Source organism: Silurus meridionalis, chromosome 13, assembly GCF_014805685.1.
Source record: "Silurus meridionalis isolate SWU-2019-XX chromosome 13, ASM1480568v1, whole genome shotgun sequence".
NCBI classification, from domain to species: domain Eukaryota; kingdom Metazoa; phylum Chordata; class Actinopteri; order Siluriformes; family Siluridae; genus Silurus; species Silurus meridionalis.
In genome coordinates this window covers 18,343,923-18,358,857 of record NC_060896.1, presented here as the reverse complement: position 1 = coordinate 18,358,857, position 14,935 = coordinate 18,343,923, and positions in this window count along the sequence as shown.

Below are 14,935 nucleotides of genomic sequence, written 5' to 3'. Positions count from 1 at the left end.
CAAGATGTGCTGATGAAGCTATAGTGAAAAAGCAAAAAGAAAAGGGCAACCGTAGATGCAGTGGTCGGAAAAAGAAACTTAAAGACACATCATGCTTACTGATCATGTTCAGCAGTGCCATTAGCAAAGAAATGGCAGAAACCTGTGGTACTCAGATACACCCATCTACTGTCTGGAGACATCTGGCCAGAAGTCCTCTAACAAGTAACAAGGCAAAGTGACTCAATTATGTACAAAAACATACCAACTGGAGTGCTGAAAAATGGCAGCAGATGCTTAGGACTGATGAGTTAAAACTTTATATATTTGGCTGTAGCAAAAAAAAGTTATTTGCAGAAAGAGAAGAACAAGGAGTCCTAGAAGTAACAGACTTGGCCCCCACAGAGTATATATAATAATCTGATTTATATATACAAAGTATGTAAGTGAACATTATAATTTGCACTTTTACCTGGTAGTATAACCAGATGTTGGTTTAACAGTTTCACAGTCCCTGTTGATGAATCCCCATTGTGGTGATGATGCAAAGAACAATTTTCTAAATGTCTTTATGCATCCAAAAGAAATTTCATGTGATATTATTATTATTATTATTATTATTATTATTATTTGTTTTTAATAATGTCTGTCTTTTTGCCACTCTTTTATAAAACTTGGTGAAATGAACAATTATTGTCCCATGGCTTCTGCCAATCTGATCTGAGGATCTCTTCAACTTCTTCAGAGTTCGCTTTGTCATCTTTATTGCCTCTCTGACAAACCTTTGACATATTCAGACAGTTTTCTCAAGTCAAGGTTCCTGTGCCTGTAGCTAGAAAATGATTGTTAAAAGGATTATAAAAATATACATTTATAAGCTGTATAATACTGTAGTATAGCTGTATCATCAAGTGTACACAATATGTTGGCACACAGCATCCAGTTATGTTTAGAATAGGTCATTTTTTTTATGAAATATTATTATATAGTTTTTTTTATATCATATATATTTGAATTCAATCAATTTAGACACAATATTTTTAGCATAAAACATTATTGTATGTGCATAATCTATTAACTTTTAAGAAATTCATATGATTTATATTTCTTGTATGAGTTCAATCTCATAATTTTTGTGCTGTGTTCTGTTGCAGTTGAGGCCCTTAGTGATAGAAAGCAGTGTTTACATGTCACATGGGATTGGTGGGATGTCACATGGTAAATATAATTATGTGTATTTAGTACGTTTTATTCACTGATTTACTCATTTTATTTATTTATTTATTTTTAAAAAGATGAATAAAACAGGTTTATTTGAACAGAATTACCTAAGAAATTGTTTTTCTGTGGGCTGTAATGTGTGAGTGTAACCACTAGATGGCACGGTTTCATTCATACTAAATGCTTCTAGACGCTAAGTGATGAGCAGAAGCTTAAGTAAGCTGTGAAAAAAAGTCTTAAACAACAAAACATTAACTCCGTGGCTGCCGTCAGACCTTACAATAAACCCTTTAATAAATGATTAATTATTTATTCAGGAGTATGAAACACCTTTTACAAATAATTCTCATATAATGTACATCACACAGCTAATGAGTTACAGTTTATAAAATAGAATTGATCCATAGTGGAAAGAAAAGAAAAGAAAAGAAAAAGAGAAGATTGCACCGATCATTATGAGGGATGATTCACACTGTACAAGCATTAAACAGGGTTCAGCGTTTATAAACTTGACACACACACACACACACACACACACACACACACACACACAAACATGTGGCAATATGCTTCATTTGAAACAATAACTCTCTCAAGCAATCTGGACTGCATTACACTGCTCTTGGTCTGGCCCCCCTTCATTTCTCTCTTTCCCTCCCTCTCTCCTGTCTTATCTCTTTCAAATTGTCATATTCTTTTCATTAACCTACAGCTTACCCACAGTGCAGTGCTGCACAGTTAGGGGTATTGGCATGCATGCATGTAAGCCTGCATGTCTCTTTTTTCCCCCCACTGAATTCAAGTTTTCTTTTGGTCAGAAAATAAGATGATTTTGTGGATAAAAAACATCTAGAAATCAAATTTGCACACATCAGCATACATTTATGGATTTTACAGCTGTTCTATATTTCTAGCCAGGCTTTGCCTCTGCATCCGTTTATACCTGCTGAGCATCAGAAAAAAAATCATGACTAGAAAAGGCAAACAGGGGAAGAGATAAGAGTGTAAAAGTTACTGATGTTTGAGAGAAATGCTGTGCCTTATTCAGGTGGGCAAACAGCCAGGTACATTTCTCATACCAGCCTTCGAGGTTGTACCATTAATTTTTAAAATACAGGCTATGGAGAAATACTTTACTGTAAGTGTGAAAGTGTGCACATTGAATTGTGTATACATGTTTTGTGTATGTTAAAGACCTGGCTAAACACACACACACACACACACACACACACACACACACACACACAAAATTCAGAGTTTCTACCCCCTTCTGCTTGTAGAATGCTGTCCCTGTAATTGATACCAGACTGGCTGTTAGAGTTGCCAAGCGCGATCTATACAAGCTTACAGACAAAGATTCTACTGCTTCCAGATGGGGGAGGCACACAGGAGTTCATTTTTCTAAATATAAAAAAAAATAATTTTTTTCCTTTCCAAATAAAGAAGCACATATCAAACTGCATAGCGCTTAAAGTCTGTTACCGCAAAGAAGGTCAACAGAGAGAAGTAGAGTTTTCCTAAGATTTGTTTAATATTTTTATTTTTTTTTATATGTATTGTGCTCATAATGGAATGACATCATAAAAAAATTATTTTCTTTTGATGTCTTTTCAATCATATTAGTGTCATTTAGAAATTATTACTGTGTAAATGTAGTCTGGTTCCTATTGAGCGAGAGAGCATTGGGTCTGTGCCCTTTCAGTGACATTCATGATGAGCAGATTGAAGAGATCTAGTTTGTGGAGCTCTTAATTTCTGATCACCTGCAAACAAACATTAGATTTTATTTAAAATTCATATTCTGTAGTAAATGTGACTTTTTAACTATGCAGACTGCCATTCCTAGAATATAAGTTAAACATTTCCTCATCGTGTTTATACGAAAAGACTCATAGACAATCAGGTTACTATTCCAAGCCTGCTTAACATGTCCATAAAGTGCTTAAGGAACTGCACAGTAACTCTTTTAAGAGACTGTTGGCCAACAGCAGGAAGCACTCTTTTCCACTCTGCTCTACTCCCTCTGTTCTATCAACCACTAGAGACAGGCTCAAAGCACATGGCCAGGAACAGCGGCCCTATCATCTGCCTCTCTCATGCTGAGCTGGCCTTGATATGTCCAAAGTATGCAGCTGTTTGGCCAGGAAGGAGAAAGGAGAAGGCCAGTATGAGGATGTCTTTAAAGGCCTTTTCCCTCATATTTCTTTTAGGTTGCAGCTGGAGTTCTACTTTCCCTGGTTATGTTACCCTTTTAGCCGTGTAATCGAGAGAATCAAGACCAGATCATAAAGCCTAATTGGGCATAGTTGAGAATTAGCTTTAAGGCTTATATAAAAATCAACAATTGAATGCCGGCTTGGAACGATATGATATATAGCACACGTGAGATGCCTTTTTTTCTTTTAAATAAGAGCGGACTCATGGTGCTCCTGTGGTTTTGTAAACCCAGCTCCTGCAAAAGGACAGTGAGAGTGCAAAAATGTATAAAGAATGTGCCAAAGGTCAAGTGTGCTGTCTGGCCTTTAACCAAATGTTTACAATTGTATCCTTCTGCTGGGAGCTCCTAGTGTTGAGCCACCAACTGCAAACTGAGTCACCCTATGACTGCATAAAGCATTTTATCTCCCTAACAGAAGAATATCCCATTCTGGATCCTATTCCATTTAGAAATGATCTGCCAATTATAACATATATAATGTATATGAAAGAGCTTTTACAGTTTTTTTTTTTTTTTTATTTCCCCCCTCTTTCCAGGTTCTGTTTACATGGTATAGAAAAACAAAGAGGCTTTCCACAAGCCACCTGCTCATGAAGCATTATGGGTTAGCACTTCCGTGATCTTAAACAGCTGGAGCAGGTCTGTTAAAGCAGTGGTCCTCAGGCAGTCTTTTCCTCTGAATGGTGGGGACAGGGGGTGAATTAAGATGAAGAGAAAGACAGCGTTGAGGCAGCCGTGTCAGATTGTCATATCTGCTACAGGCCAATACTACCACAGCTCCCCGATGGCTGGACAGAGGAGTATGCGCACAGTGCATAAACACTACACGCTACATTAGAGGCCAGAGCCTTTCCACATGTTGTTTGCAGAAGGCCTCAGTGGTGCTCACAGCCTTCTCCCCAGCTGCCTTTTTCTAGGTCAGTTTGTCTACCCCCCTTTCTCAGTCACACAGTCCCTGACAACATTCTCTGCACTCCTTTACAGAAGTTCCTTTGAAACCCTGGCAAACCCTGTCTCACTTTTCATGGTATCTCACATCCATACACAGGCACAGCAATATCATGAGTCTCTCTCTCTCTCTCTCTCTCTCTCTCTCTCTCTCTCTTTATTTCTTTCTGTACCAACAGCATAATAATATGTCAGTGTGTCAATAGGGTGATTAAGTTAGACAATACACCTTGCTAACATGATATATACAGTGCAACCTCGATACTCACAGGGGTTACATTCTATGACCCCTTGCGAGTAACAAAAAACGGCAAGGTTTTGACTCTCTCCTTCTGATGGTTCCTTTTTTAAGGGGAATTGTACATGTACTGTACTGTAAACTCAACAAAAATTGTGAATTACTTGTCATAAATGTTTTATTTACTACTTTAAATGAATAAAACAATAATAATGTAATTTATTAGTACAAAGTCTGTTTTGAAATGTTACTCCAAACTTTCGAGCCACTCGCTAGTTCTTACGATCTACTAAGCCTACTAACCCTGCTCTTATTCTGGTTGCAAATGAAAAGTCGAGAACTATCGAGGTCGTGAGTATCAGGGTCACGAGCATTGAGGTTCCACTGTATACAATATATTCCACATATACCACAGCAATTTGCCAACGATAGCTTGATATATTTTATAAATAGAGGGCTTGATTTTCAACCAGTAATTGTTTTTTTTTCTAGTGATGCAATACATGTAAGACTAGTTTGTTATGTTATCACTCATAATCAGTGGCGGGGAGTCAGGGTCAGCAAAGCCTTCCTGCTGGCCTAAACACTATGAAATCAAATCAAATCAAATCAAATTGAATTTTGTCACATACACAAACATACAGAGTACGACATGCAATGAAATGCTTTGTGCGACTGTCCGGCATGAGGGAATAGAATGGGGAGAAAAATAAAACAAAGAAAAGAAGGCAGATAAATAAAGAGTATAAACTGTGTAAAATATAAAATATATAAAGATATTTATATATATATATATATATATATATATATATATATATATATATATAAAAGTGTATATACAAGGTATGCCTATGACAGTAAACAGTAATCACATAAGGTGGTTGATGTGATTGTCCCTAAAGTGACCGTGTGTGGTGTGGTATAAAGTGACCGTGTGCGGTGTGGTGTGGTATAAAGTGACCGTGTGTGGTGTGGTGTGGTGTGGTATGAAGTGCACTGTGCTGTAAAAGTCTAGAGTTAAAGTGACAGTCCAGAGTTTAAAGTGTCGTAGTGAGAAAAGAAAAATATTTGCAGAAAAGTGTGGCGATGGAGAGAGTGGACCAGTTTTTAGATCCTGGGTGTCCTGGTTCAAACTCCGAATGGCCTGCGGGAAGAAGCTCCTCCTCATTCTCTCTGTGTTTGCTTTCAGGTAGCGGAAGCATTTCCCTGAAAGCAACAAAGAAAAAAATCCATTGTTGGGATGGCTGAAGTCCTTTACAATCTTCCTGGCTCTGGTCCGGTCTGGTCTCTGGACCTTTCAGCAGCATTTGACACAGTCAACCACAAGACACTTTTGTCAACCCTCAAGAGCCTTGGTATCTGCGGAACAGCATGGGAATGGTTTGCTTCCTACCTGGAAGGTTGCTCATACCAGGTAACATGGAGGGGATCCACATCCGCCCTGTGCAGACTCACCACTGGTGTCCCACAAGGCTCTGTACTTGGTCCCCTCCTTTTCTCCCTCTATACCCACTCCATTGGTGAAGTCATATCCTCACATGGGTTTTCTTATCACTGCTATGCAGATGACACTCAACTCATCTTTTCTTTCCCTCCATCAGATACCACAGCTTCCGCTCTGATCTCAGCATGCTTGTCAGACATCTTCATGGATGAGTGCTCACCAACTAAAACTCAACCCCAGCAAAACAGAACTGCTGGTCATCCCAGGTGATTTATCTCCAGGTCAAGATCTCCAAATAACACTTCATGACGCTCTGCTCTCCCCTTCAGCCACTGCTCGTAACCTTGGGGTAACTATTAACAATGAACTGTCTTTTTTTCCCACATGTCTCTAATGTTGTCAATTTCTTCTCTATAACATCCGAAGGATTCGACCATTTCGATCCATACAGGCTGCTCAAGTGCTTGTTCAGTCTCTTGTCATTTCAAGACTTGACTACTGCAACTCTCTGCTGGCAGGTCTTCCCCTGAACGCTATTTGTCCACTGCAAATTATCCAAAACGCAGCTGCACGACTTGTGTTCAATCAGCCCAAGTTTTCCCACACCACCCCACTGCTGCGCTCCCTTCACTGGCTTCCAGTAGCTGCACGTATCAGATTCAAAACACTGGTGCTTGCCTACAAGGCCAAAAATGGACCAGCACCATCTTACCTCAGTGACCTCATCACATCTCGCACTGCACCACGCTGTCTGAGATCCTCCATCACTGCTCGACTGGTACCACCTTCTCTCTGAATGAGAGGTAAGTACACTTCAAGGCTCTTCTCTGTTCTGGCACCGTGGTGGTGGAATGAACTTCCCCTAGATGTCCGTACAGCAGAGTCCCTGATTATCTTCAAGCGACGACTGAAGACCAACCTCTTCCTGAATTACCTAAATTAGCACTTTCCAAGTTTGTAGAATTCGAGTTATATTTATATTAATTTGTAATCTTGCGTACCAGTGTAGATTTATTCATTACTTTTGTACATCGCTCTAGATAAGGGCGTCCGCTAAATGCCGCAAATGTAAATGTAAATGTCCGGCACTGTGTGCTGTAGATGTCCTGCAGGTCAGGGAGCTCGGTGTGGATGGTACGTTCAGCTAAACGCACCGTTCAGCGTCAGATCACTCGCAATGGTGCAAGTGTAAAAATTCTTTAGCACCTGAGAGTGTAGTTTAAAGTCCCTTAAGAGTCTCAGAGGGTACACACGCTGCCGGGCCTTCTTCACCAGGGTTTTGGTGTGACAGGACCAAGACAGGTTCTGTGTGATGTGAACACCTAGATACCGGAAACTGTCCACTCTCTCCACTGGAGTCCCGTTGATGTTTAGTGGTTGGTATGACCGCTCCTGCTTTGTGCTGAAGTCCACTATCAACTTCTTAGTCTTGCTGATGTTCAGGAGAAGGTTGTTTTCCTAGCACCATCTCTCCAGGTTTTTAACCTCCTGTAGTTAGGCCGCCTCCTCGTTGTGAGAGATCAGGCCCACCACAACAGTGTCGTCAGCAAACTTGATGATGGTGGTGGAGTTGTAAGTGGCCACACAGTCGTATGTGTACAGTGAGTACAGTAGGGGGCTCAGAACACAACCCTGGGGAGCTCCAGTGCTGAGGGTGAGGGTGGATGAGGTGTGTTTGCCCACCCGTACGGCTGGTGGTCTGTCTGTCAGGAAGTTAGAGATCCATTGGCACAGGACCTCCAACTTAGAGGGTAGCGTGGAGGGAATTATTATGTTAAATGCTGAACTGTAGTCCACAAACAGCATCTTTGTATAATTCCCTTCTCTGTAGTCCAGGTGGTTTATAGTAGTGTGGAGGAGATGAGCAATGGCGTCCTCAGTAGAACGGTTCTGGCAGTACGCGAACTGTAGAGGATCTAGTGTGTCTGGTAGTGATGCAGTGATAAGGTCTCTGACCACTTTTTCAAAGCACTTCATCACTACTGAGGTCAGGGCTACAGGACGGTAGTCGTTGAGGCAGGCGGGCTGGGGTTTCTTTGGGACAGAAACAATGGTGGACTGTGTGAAACATGGTGGGGGGACAACAGACTGTTACAGTGAGAGGTTGAGTATCTCAGTGAACACCGGTGCTAGCTGGTCAGAAGCACTGACCTACATTTACAACCTAAATTCTAATATTTGTTCCATGAAATTGTATTAATTTATTCCCAACAGTTTATTCTCTTCATTTCGTAGAGTTTCTCTTGACTGCACTGCTTCCAGTACATGTATGTAGATGCTAGATTTTTTGTCAATCAGATTTCAGCCTCTTTGTGCTGCAATTTCAATCTAATCTGCCCAGGGCCTGCAAAGTCAATACTGCTGGCTCTTTTACTATACAGGGAGTGCAGAATTATTAGGCAAATGAGTATTTTGACCACATCATCCTCGTTATGCATGTTGTCTTACTCCAAGCTGTATAGGCTGGAAAGCCTACTACCAATTAAGCATATTAGGTGATGTGCATCTCTGTAATGAGAAGGGGTGTGGTCTAATGACATCAACACCCTATATCAGGTGTGCATAATTATTAGGCAACTTCCTTTCCTTTGGCAAAATGGGTCAAAAGAAGGACTTGACAGGCTCAGAAAAGTCAAAAATAGTGAGATATATTGCAGAGGGATGCAGCAGTCTTAAAATAGCCAAGCTTCTGAAGCGTGATCATCGAACAATCAAGCGTTTCATTCAAAATAGTCGACAGGGTCGCAAGAAGCGTGTGGAAAAACCAAGGCGCAAAATAACTGCCCGTGAACTGAGAAAAGTCAAGCGTGCAGCTGCCAAGATGCCACTTGCCACCAGTTTGGCCATATTTCAGAGCTGCAACATCACTGAGTGCCCAAAAGCACAAGGTGTGCAATACTCAGAGACATGGCCAAGGTAAGAAAGGCAGAAAGTCGACCACCACTGAACAAGACACACAAGCTGAAACGTCAAGACTGGGCCAAGAAATATCTCAAGACTGATTTTTCTAAGGTTTTATGGACTGATGAAATGAGAGTGAGTCTTGATGGGCCAGATGGATGGGCCCGTGGCTGGATTGGTAAAGGGCAGAGAGCTCCAGTCCGACTCAGGCGCCAGCAAGGTGGAGGTGGAGTACTGGTTTGGGCTGGTATCATCAAAGATGAGCTTGTGGGGCCTTTTCGGGTTGAGGATGGAGTCAAGCTGAACTCCCAGTCCTACTGCCAGTTTCTGGAAGACACCTTCTTCAAGCAGTGGTACAGGAAGAAGTCTGCATCCTTCAAGAAAAACATGATTTTCATGCAGGACAATGCTCCATCACACACGTCCAAGTACTCCACAGCGTGGCTGGCAAGAAAGGGTATAAAAGAAGAAAATCTAATGATATGGCCTCCTTGTTCACCTGATCTGAACCCCATTGAGAACCTGTGGTCCATCATCAAATGTGCGATTTACAAGGAGGAAAACAGTACACCTCTCTGAACAGTGTCTGGGAGGCTGTGGTTGCTGCTGCACGCAATGTTGATGGTGAACAGATCAAAACACTGACAGAATCCATGGATGGCAGGCTTTTGAGTGTCCTTGCAAAGAAAGGTGGCTATATTGGTCACTGATTTGTTTTTGTTTGGTTTTTGAATGTCAGACATGTATATTTGTGAATGTTGAGATGTTATATTGGTTTCACTGGTAAAAATAAATAATTGAAATGGGTATGAATTTGTTTTTTGTTAAGTTGCCTAATAATTATGCACAGTAATAGTCACCTGCACACAGATATCCCCTAAAATAGCTAAAACTAAAAACTACTTCCAAAAATATTCAGCTTTGATATTAATGAGTTTTTTGTGTTCATTGAGAACATGGTTGTTGTTCAAATTAAATCCTCAAATAAAATTAATCCTCAAAAATACAACTTGCCTAATAATTCTGCACTCCCTGTAGTCTCCTTGAAATTTAGCTCTGTTTCTTTAACCAATCAGATTTTAAATTCGCCTCACCAGGCCAGCTAGCTGGCGAAACACGCCTGAAGCGCTGAGCATAAAAAAGCCTACGGAGGAAGAAAAATTAATTTGGTTTTGGACATATTTAAAAATACATTTTTGAGAAAAGCTAGACATCGTAAGGAGAGGTCGGCCAACCTCAAAACTAGATAGCGTTTCTCATAATATTGTCTGACATTAAACCGATCCTTAGCACAAAAAAGTTTGAGGGCCGCTGGTGTAGAGGTTTGGAGTTGTCTTAACCAGGTTTCTTGATTTAGTAAAATGGTATTCACGCTCCATATGTGAAATACCTCTCTCTCTGTAACGCCACGCGTTGTTATATAGTGTTTTTGTATTGTATTGATTGTTTCTATAATTGCGAACGTAATAGTGGTGGTATAGGTACCAAATGCATGGCCCGCCACTGCTCATAACTATAGCTAGTTGTTTTTTTCTCTTTTTTTAAGTTATGTTACAGAGAAACCAGAAAACTCAAAACACTGTACTACTGGTGTTAGTGGCTGTAACATACTGTATATCTAAAAAAAATTTTATTTTAATCAAATTAAACAGCCAGAACTACTGTCAGAGCTGTACTTTTATATAAATAATAAAAATAATAATAATAAATAAATAATAATAATAATAATAATAATAATAATAAGATAAACTCTTAATAATAATAAATAAAAAATACATTCTTAATAAAAAGAAGTATTACATTTATTTACCACACCAATAATTGTATGCAATCTTATAGTTTCTTATTTTATTTCTTTGGAGTTAGCAGTAAGTTCTATTTACAAAGACCAGCATTCACATTCATTTACAACACATTATCTATTCTGCCTCAGTACTACATTTGTATTTGATAACATCCCTACTGTACATGAGTCTGAGAGCACACCTTTCTGTGCAGTCTCTGAAACTACCATCATCAAGATAGAATGAGTCTGTGCATGCATGCTCAACACCATAACAAGAGTTGTGACAGAAGCCCAAAAAACATGCACTTATAAACACACTATGCTTCCCAGCACAGAAAGGAATGCTGCATTAAATATCATATCGCACTGTATAGTACTGCAAATAAACCACACACTCAGCTCATATCTGTACACAAACAACATTTGTAAATGCTCCATTGACATGTTCACATTTCATACAAATAAGCAAATACATTCAGGGAAATGCTTTCGTAATAGTGGAAGATTTAATCATTCTTAAATGTGTTTTTTGATCAGTGTTTTTTTCCTTATTCATTGTCAATATCTCTTAATTTACAGTGATTACCATGTATCTCACCTAATCCATTTTCTTAATATGTCTAAAATGTGCAATATCATTTAAACCTATTAAAGCTTGTTACTACAGTATAAGCACTAATGTAGAAATAGAATAAGTAAATGGTACAACAGCAGGTTTCCCTTTTCTCCTATCAGCTCACTGCACATGTGCTGCCAGATCGCAGGCCAAATCTGCCTTCTAAAGGGCATAACACCTGCAAGTTCTTACACAGCACATTGATAAGACTCAAAGTGTTCTCTGATCTCCCAGTCTGCACCCCCCACAGCCAGCTCTTTGCTCCAATATCTCCTCTCGCTTGTCCGAACTCCTTAATACAACCCACTCCCACAACATTTTGTTTTTCAAACGACTCACATTTTCCAGTCATCTCCTCCCTCCTTCATTCCTTTCCTCCCTGGCCCATGGGTTTGCCAGAGCAGATGCGTCCAGGGCTATTTGTAAGAGTTCTGTAGAGTGCAAGGCTGAGACTGCTTTAACAAGGGATGTGCTTCACTAGTATGGAATTTGCTCAGCCAGCATATCCTTGCTCATCCTCCCACTAAATTACAAATCACCTCTCTTATCAACCTGTGATTTTAAACTGTGGGATTTAGTATCTGCTGTGCTTCAGAGGAAGGCCAGAATTGATTCTGTGTGAATAGTATCACAATATGCCCTGGGCTTTCCATGGTTCCATGCCACAAAGTATTTATTTATTTATTTGTTTGTTTGTTTAATGTATGTACAACCCAAATTCACAAAAAGTTGCAACTGTGGGCAAAATGTAAATAAAAACATAATGCAATGATTTGTAAATCTCATACATCGATATTCTATTAATAATTAAACAAAAAACATAGCAAATATATATATATATATATATATATATATATATATATATATATATATATATATATATATATATATATATAAACTGAATATATACAATTTTAAGGAGAAAAATAAGCTCATTTAAAATTTGATGGCTGTTATAGGTCTCAGGTCACATTATACACCTGGGAATTGAGGAGACCAGTTGAAGTTTTTAGGAAAGGAAGGTTGTCCCATATTTGTCTGATACAAGAGTCTAGCTGCTCAACAGTCATTTGTTTTTTTTTGTTGTATTTTTTAATATCTTAGTGCACCTAATGTTTTCAAATGGTTAAAGGTCTAGACTGCAGGCAGCCAAATCAGCATCTAGACTCTACTACAAATTCATGTTATTGTAATAGATGCAGTATGCAGTTAGAATTGTTTTGTTCAAATATGCAAGGCCTTCAATGAAAATTAAATTTTCTGGATGAAAGCATTTATTGTTAAAAAACCTTTATATACCATTCATCATTGATGGGACCTTTCCAAATGTGCAAGCTGCTCATTCCACAGGCACTAATACACTCCCATACCATCAGAGATGGATTTCTAGAGGTGTAAATGAGCCCATAAAGTGATTTCCATTACAAAATCATGACTGTTTTAAATGCAGTGCAGCCTTAGTTGCAAAATGTTTCTCCAACTGTTTAATTTTAATAAAACAAATTCTAGACTTTAGTTCCCCCATCACAATTTTTTTGAGATGTTGCATCTGGTTCAGTTCCTTCCCAAAACCCCTCCATTCCTGGCTCATGCCTAGTGCTCCCAGAATATGCTTTGGGTTCGCTATGATCCTGACCAGGGTAAAACTGTTACTGAAAGTGCGTTCTAAAAGTCTGAAACAGTTTTGTTGAATGGATGTTAAATGTAAGATGTAAATGTTATCTGTATTTACATTTATATCTAGCATTTAACAGATGCCCTTATACAGAGAAACATACAAAAGTGCTTTGAGTCTCTAGCAATGAATAAATCAACACTGGTTCACTAGATTACAAACTTAAGATACCACCAGCCTACAATTAAAACACTATTTACAGCCTGTTTACTATAACACTAGTGGTATTTTTTGTCATTTTATTGCACAGAGAAAAAGTGATCCCAAAAAAAAAAAAAAAAAAATCCCATTTGCCATAAAGAGTTTCACTTGTTTGTATGTGTGGGTTTCCTTCAGGCTTTCTGGTTTCCTCCTTTCCAAACACGTTGCAGTAAATGGACTGGTGTGTTAAACTATAACTGAGTGTGTGCATAGAGCCTTGTGATACACTTGTATCACATTCATGGTGTATTCCCTGGAAGTGGTTTCAGATCCACTGTGACTCTAACCAGGAGTCCAGTATAATGTGTAATGAAGATGAGTGAATAAATAACTTAACATCAGTGAACGAATTTAAGAAACAACAACCGATTGAGTAACAAGCATTTCAGATATGCCACGTGTCATATTGTTGTATTTTTCTGGAATGATGTAATATGTGAATTTTAATATGTGTTTCTGTTATAATGTGTTTACATTTTTAGCCAATTATTTTTGTTACTAAATTAATTACAGTTAATCCTTAGTCTCACCAAGTGATTGGTTATATAGTTATTCAAACAAGTCCTTCTCAATATTTAGGTATGGGTGTTAGAACAGATATACCTGCATGTTAGCTGTACAATCTCCACTTCACTGCAAGGGTGCATTGCTCCCAACAGCTCCTGCATTTGGTCCATGTCTTCTGCACCCATTCTCTCATTTCTGCAGGGTTAAGCAACCGAACCCTTTGCTGGTTACTGTTCTTCCTGTGAATGTGCCTCAGAGGAGCTAGTCTTCCTTTTCCTGCTGGGCCTTGAAGTTACATCTGTTGCACAACTTCACTCACCACTGCACTCCTGTAGTGTCAGGGGAGATCGCTGAAGCAGGGGAGAACGCAGCAGTTCCTCCATAGCCTGAGAGGTACACTTATGATATCGGCAGTGGCTACAATTAAGGCTGTGTATGGGCATGGTGAAGATACTTTTACTGAATTGGCCTTTGAGTCATTGTACCTTAAAATACTTTTGATTAAGAAAAAACAATAAAGTTAAATAATTAAAATTTTAACTAATAGTATTGCTATATTATATTAGTTATAATTATTATATTATTTTATCTGTATGAAGAGCCTGGGTTTGATCCTGAGCTTGAGGTTTTATATGTGCAGATTTTCTTCCACCGTCCAAAAGAAAATCATGAAGGTAAGTGGGTAAGTGGGATGGTATGTTAAAAGTGTCAATGCATGTGTGAATAAAAATACTAGACTGGCATCCTAACATGAGTAGATTTCTGCCTGTAACCTAGTGTTGCAAGATCCAGAGTCAAATATGTTGACCCTGTTTTAATGCAAAAAAAATCATATTTATTTATTATATTAAAATAAAAGTTGATATTTATGTAAAATAAATATATGTAATAACCTCATGTCCAAAGTTTTGAGAATGTCAGCAAAAGTAGGCTAGTAATTTAGTAAGCTTAGATATATAGCCTAACTACCAACATATTCAGCAATTTAAAGTCCATTATCTATTTAAATCCATATCAGGGAAAGTATGAGGTAAAAGTAATTTGGGATTTTATCCTGGTCAAATATGGATATAATCTGCCACATGTTGTTTTGAATCAAATTGAAAAAAAAAGCTCTACAGCAAACTGTCTAGTTGGCCTTGTATTGATTAATGGATATTTCTTTATCTTGTCTCAACAGCCTCTTGTGTTTTATAAGCGA